This window comes from Myotis daubentonii, chromosome 1, assembly GCF_963259705.1.
Source record: "Myotis daubentonii chromosome 1, mMyoDau2.1, whole genome shotgun sequence".
In the NCBI taxonomy this organism is placed as follows: Eukaryota; Metazoa; Chordata; class Mammalia; order Chiroptera; family Vespertilionidae; genus Myotis; species Myotis daubentonii.
The window spans coordinates 47457015-47463930 of record NC_081840.1 but is presented as its reverse complement, the minus strand read 5'-3'; positions in this window follow the sequence as shown (position 1 = coordinate 47463930).

The following is a 6916-nucleotide window of genomic DNA, read 5'->3' as shown; positions in this document are numbered from 1 at the left end:
TCCTGGCCCCTGGGTAGCAGAATCTCACAAGATGTTCCAAAGGGCCCACTCGCTTTAACCAGTGACTAAAGAACATCCACGTGGTGCCACCAGGATACTTAGGACCAGAGACTCAAGTTCCAAAGCTTGGGAACTCACTTCCAATGAAGCAGCCGACTGCCTTGAAATAGAAAAGCATGCTGAGAAAAGAAAATGTTTATGCAGATTCTCATTATACCAGACAGTCTGTGCTCAACTGAAAAGGGCAAGGATTCTGAGACATGCCCGTTAAAGACATCTACTCTGAGACAATGCGGCAGAGATGGTTCTGGACTCCTTCGGCTTTTGCACCCTAGAGTTATTTGGTTTGAGTGACTGCCAATACTAAAGTTCAAAAGATAGTGGCAAGTGGGAAAGGGGACCAGCATTCTTGCGGTTGGATTCCCAAAATTCTCTAGTTTATTGTAAGCCTCTCACTCTAAGGTCTGGTGGTTTGGGTTTAGAGACAGCTCCTCCTCCTACCAGGAAGAATGTCCCCTGAGCATCCATCTTTGCCTGCAGCCACACTAACCTCCAGCTTCCCATCTCTCCCACCACCCACCCAATGATCACAGCTCAGATGGCACTTCCTAAGGAAGTTTCCCTTAAGGACCCCAATCTAGGGCAGATCTCATTGTTTTAAGTTTTCATTAACCATTTTTCTTTTCCTAAGAGCAATTACCTTCTTTTTAATTACACATTAATAAGTGTGATTAGTTGATAAAGATCCATCTTTCCTACTGTTCTCTAGGCTCCTTGAGAGCAGGGACAAGTCTGCCCACCATTACATCACCCTTCCCCTTGCCGGGCACATCACCGAACATTCTTGGAATGAATTTCAGAGAGGTAGATACTGAGTAGGAAGCAGACAACTGTGAATCCAAGGGTTTTTGTTTTAAAGATCAGCACATGTGAGGCTAAGGTAAGTTATTCCCAAAACTTGAAGATGAGGTTCCTCATAAAAACCAACACACAATGGATGAGATCATCTGTGCACAGAAGGCAGAGGAGAAGCAGTCCTAACATCTTGTCAAAGCCACAGACGAAGGGCAGAGTGAATTTTGGAACCTGGAGTGTGGAGTTAAAATTCAGAGCAATAGGGAGGGAAGGGCAGGGGCAGAGAGGCCCTGGGTTGAATACTGTCTCTAGAGACTGTTGTGTAACGTGGTCTGTCAGACCACATTAATGGACACAATTAAAGGGGAGACAGATCCCATCAAGCAACCATAAAAGATGATTTGTAGATGTGCCAGGGGTAGGGAGTTGGGAGCCACCCAAATCAGTAACTAAAGAGCAGTAGCTGACAAAAGTGCACGCCTCTACAAGAAGGAGGCCTGGTGCCGAAGTCCCCACTGCCTGTCTGTGGGATGCAGGATTGGTGCCCAGCGGGCTCACAGTTGGCTGATGACCCTGATGTTCTGGCCGTAGGTTCCCCAAACAGCCTCTGATCATAGACTGGCCTTACACAAAGTCTTTAGGGGAGAGAAAAAAATTGGTCAAGTGTGGTAGATTGAATAATGGTCCCAAATGTTCACACCTTAATCCCTGGAACCTGTGGATATATTACCTCACATGGTAAAAAGGACTTTGCTGATGTGATTAATAAGAATGTTGAGCCCTAGCTGGTTTGCCTCAGTGGATAGAGTGTCAGCCTACAGACTGAAGGGTCCCGGGTTCAATTCTGGTCAAGGGAATATGCCCGGGTGGTGGGCTCAATCCCCAGTGGGGAGGTGTGCAGGAGGCAGCCAATCAATGATTCTCATCATTGATGTTTCTATCTTCCTCTCTGAAATCAATAAAAATATTTTTTTAAAAGAAGAATGTTGAGATCCAGAGATTATCCTGTATTAATTAGATAAACCAAATGTAACCACAAGGGGGAAGCAGAAGGAGAGAGAAAAAGAGGGAGGGAGGGAGGGAGGGAGGGAGGGAGGGAGGGAGGGAGGGAGGGAGGGAGGGAGAGCACTGTGCTGCTGGCTCTGAAGATAGATGAAGGGGCCAAAGAATGAGGTAGGTCTCTCGATGGTGGAAAAGTCGAGGAAGCTGATTCCCTTCTAGAGTCTAGAAGAAACACAGCCCTGCCCACACCTTGATTTTAGACAAGTGAAACTGACTTCAGACTTCCGACCTCCAGAACTGTAAGATAATAGATATGTGTAGTTTGAAGCCAGTAAATGTGTGGTAATTTGTTGAAGCAGCCATAGGAAACTAATACACTAACTAACATGAATTAGTATCCGGATCATACATGAGTCTCTGGAGAATTTAGTTGTTTTCATACAGTTCCCCTGGGTCAGATCACTGCAAGGGATATAGATCGAATTTCTGGATCTGCTGAGAACCAGTATGGCTGACCCCAACTTTCTTTTCTTTTCTTTTTTTAAAAAATATATTTTATTGAATTTTTACAGAGAGGAAGGGAGAGAGATAGAAACATCGATGAGAGAGAAACATTGATCAGCTGCCGCCAGCACACCCCCCACTGGGGGGTGTGCAACCAAGGCACATGCCCTTGACAAGAATCGAACCTGGGACCCCTCAGTCCGACGCTCTATCCACTGAGCCAAACCAGCCAGGGCCTGACCTCAACTTTCTTAAAGGCCGTCTACCTGGGAAACCTGGCCTGGCCTGGCGAATTCCTGTTCCTTTTCCAAGACCCTCCCGAAATGTCCCTCCCTCTCTGTCACTCTCCTTAACTCCTTCCCTAGGCAGACTCACCTGCTCTCTCCTCCCTTCACATGACTATTGCTATCTGCCTCTATCACAGCACTTACCTTATTGTATTTTTTTTTATTGCTTAAAGTATTACAAAAACTATTACATATGTCTCCTTTTTTTTCCCCCCGCCCTTGACAATCCCCTGGCCTCCCCTACTCCCCAGTGTCTTATGTCCATTGGTTATGCTTATATGCATGCATACAAGTCCTTTGGTTGATCTCTTACCCACCCCCCTCCTGCCCTCCCACCCCCCCTGGCCTTCCTGCTGTAGTTTGACAGTCTGTTCGAGGCAGCTCTGCCTCTGTATCTATTTTTGTTCATAAGTTTATAATGGTCTTTATTATCCAGAAATGAGTGACATCATGTGGTATTTTTCCTTCATTGACTGGCTTATTTCACTTAGCATAATGCTCTCCAGTTCCATCCATGCTGTTGCAAATGGTAAGAGTTCCTTCCTTTTTAGAGCAGCATAGTATTCCATCGTGTAGATGTACCACAGTTTTCTAATCCATTCATCTACAGATGGGCACTTAGGCTGTTTCCAGATCTTAGCTATGGTGAATTGTGCTGCTATGAACATAGGGGTGCATATATCCTTTCTGATTGGTGTTTCTGGTTTCCTACCTTATTGTATGAGTGAGCTCTAAGTGTGCACCTCAGTCCAGGACTGCTAGGAGCACACATGGCTCCTTTGTGCATATTCAAAAACATCCCCCTTCTTCCAGAGGAAGTGGATTTCAGCCCCAGGCCCCCTCCCAGGCCCCCTTGAGCATGTGCAGGGCCTCTCCACCTGTCTTCTCTGCTGTGAGCTCCTGAGTGTTTGCTGGTTCACCTTTGTATGTCCCCAGGATAGAAACCAGTCCCCTTAGTGACTCCGTAAAAGGTTTTCTAAGCAGAAATGAATTGAATGCAGCCTGTAAGCATAGGCAGGGCTGCTCCACCCACGAGTCATCACATGCTGTGAACCGCAGAAGGTCCTCAGAGCAGCAGAGGCAGGAAGAATAATGTCATCTGTTCTGCTCTCTATGGATTCTGGGTATTTTAACATCTGCAGCTGGAAACTGTTTGGGGCTGTGGGACTAAAATAGATGCCTACAGCATTCTGTTACCTCATTCTTTGCTTTTGGGGCCTAAAAACAATTCTTCCCCACTTCCCCAGGATGCACATCTATCTGGGGCCGGTTGTTATTAAGGCCACAGGAGAAAGTGCCTGATTGAAAGGCCCTCTGTTGGATCCCTTCTGCTGCACCTCTTGCTCATCAGTGAAGTGTGACACCATCATACTCTCCTGGCTAATCCAGGACACACAGTCGGCTGCAGCAGCAGAGCTAAGAGCAGTGTTTCAGACTCCCTGTGGATCTGCAGAGATGTGACAAGGGAGAGCCGCAAGGGTTTGGTTTGGCCCAGCTCCCAAGAGTTAAACATTCCCATTGCTACAGTGAGAATGCGCTCATGTATGACTTGATCGCTTTCTTCCAAAAGGTCATTCTGACATTTCGAGACAGGACTGTTTGTGAACTTTGCATCAGTCCCAATGCAGGGGAGGCGCAGGCTGGCTCTTCGGATGACAGGAATTAAATTCCTATTTTGTCTTTAATCACGGAGGCAGTGACCAAACAAGTTGACAAGTTGAGGGGAAGAGATGTGGGGAGGAAGACAAACTGTACAAGTATAAACTGGAAGATTGTTCATGTATAGCAGGAAAAGAACTAGGGTCTTCAGTAGTTGACATCTTGTTTTTTAACTGAAAATATTATTAGAAGGGAACAAACAGCTCTAATCTCTGATACTACTAAGCCAGATTATTCATTAAAGTTTATATTTTTTACAGATTGAAGCACACGTACTCTTCACAACACATCTTTGATGCCTTTATTATTAGTCCTAACCTACAGATGAGGAAACTGAGGTTCAGAATTCATCACCCAAACCCATCAGATAACAAAACAAGTCCTGAGCTTTGTATATGAAGAACACAAACATGTGTAAGACAAAGTTATGCCTTCCATAGTTCGCCATCTAAATCAGAATAAAGAGCATGGGCAATGATTAGAAAACCAAAGATCGAGGGAGAAGAGAAAACATTTAGGACCGATATTGATCCAGGATGTCTCCATGCAAGAGGCAGGACTTGAGTTGGGCTTTGGAAGTTGTGCAATAATCCCACTCAGGAAAAGACATGAAAATGTTCTGAGGGTGGTAAGGTTTGTTTGGTGTTTTTACACAGTTAGTACCAGAGTAGTGATTTGGACTCACTTCAGTGATGAGTACATCACTATGTTATGTCTACCCTACATTTTGAAATATAGACTATTTCTAGAGCTGCTTTAGGTTTACAGCAATATCGAGCAGTTACAGAGATCTCCCATACTACCCCTGCCCACACACAGGCATAGCCTCCCCACTGTAACATCCCACACCTGAGTAGTACATTTGTTACAACTAATGAACTTACATGACACATGATTACCACCCAATGCCCACAGTTTACATTAGGGTTCACTCATGGACAAATGTATAATGACATATAGCCACCATTATAGTATTACATGGAGCAGTTTCATTGCTGTAAAATTCCTCTGTGCTCTATTCATCCTTACCTACTCTCTAACCTCTGACAACCACTGATTTTTTTTTTTTACTGTCTCTGTAGTTATGCTTTTCCCAGAATTTCGTAGAGTTGGAATCATACAGTATGTTGCCTTTTCAGATTGGCTTCTTTCACTTAGTAACATGCATTAAAGTTTCTTCCATGTCTTTTCATGCCTCGATAGCTCTTTTTTTTTTCTCCACTGCTGAATAACATTCCATTATCTGAATGTACCAAAGCTTATGTATTCATTCATCCTGTTTGCTTCCAAGTTTTAGCAATTATTAATAACGCTTCTGTAAACATCCATGTGCAAGTTTTTGTGTGGACATAAATTTTCAACTCCTTTGGGTAAATAAATACCAAGGAACATGATTGTTGGATCAATGGTAAGAATATGTTTAGTTTATAAGAAATCACTAAGCTATCTTCCAAAGTGGCTGTATCATTTTACACTCCCACCAGCAAAGGATGAGAATACTGTTGCCCCATAGCCTCACCAGCATTGGTGGTGGTGTCAGTGTTCTGGATTTTGACTACTACAATAGGTGTGCAGTGGTATCTAATTGTTGTTTTAAAAAACATATTGTTTTCTATCAACATATTGGGGGTTTTTTTTAGACAGGGAATGGTCTCTTTTTTTCACTTTTCCTATGGACTGTTCTACTGCTTTCCTTTGTCTCAGGTGATTTCACTTTTTGATTATTGATTTTGTTGCCAGTCTTCCTTAGAAATATTTTCCTTCATATATTTTGGAAATGTATAGAAAAATGCATAAAATGTCTATGCATAATTTTTAAAAATAATGATATAGTCAACACTTATTATAACCACCACTGGCTTTAATATATTCTTTTTATATTCTCTTAATGTATTCTTTTAATTTATCCTCTTTAATATATTCTTTTCTCTCTCTGTCATGTGCTTGGAGTAGTGGGACCCCTAAGATGGGAACCTCCAATACCATTTTGACAGAGTGCACTTGTCCACTCTAACAGCAGGTGGTGCTCCAGAGACCTTTGTGAGTTCCTTTGTTAAATTCTCTGGGTCCTAGGATTCCCTGATCTCTTGGGGGTTGTGGTCTTTGTTGTTACTTCACCTCCTGACTAAATGTGATTACCATTATTGCCTTTTCCTCCAGTTAAACAATTATTACCTCAAGATGTTAACAGGTTTTTTTTCTCTTGACAACAGCTTGTCAATTCAAGCCTATAAACTCTATATTCCACCTGCAAGAAAAGACAGGCTCATCTATAATAATAAAAACATAATATGCTAATTAGACTGGAGGTCCTTCCAGATGAAGCCGGGGCTGCCAGGGAAGCCCGGTCCGGTCCGGGTGCCGGAGGGAAGCCAGTGCCGGCAGCTGGGGGAAGGAAGGCCTACTCTTGCAGGAAGTTTGTGCATCGGCCTCTAGTTTTATATATTGGGTCCATTGCCCCGGTACCTAAGGCCAAAAGCTTTCAAAAATCTTTCAGAAATGTGTGTGTGTGTGTGTGTGTGTGTATCCCAAAGTATAAAGATAAAATTGTAACATTGGAGTGGCCGTTTAATAATCTTCAAAATTAACATTATGTCCTTGTTCAATTA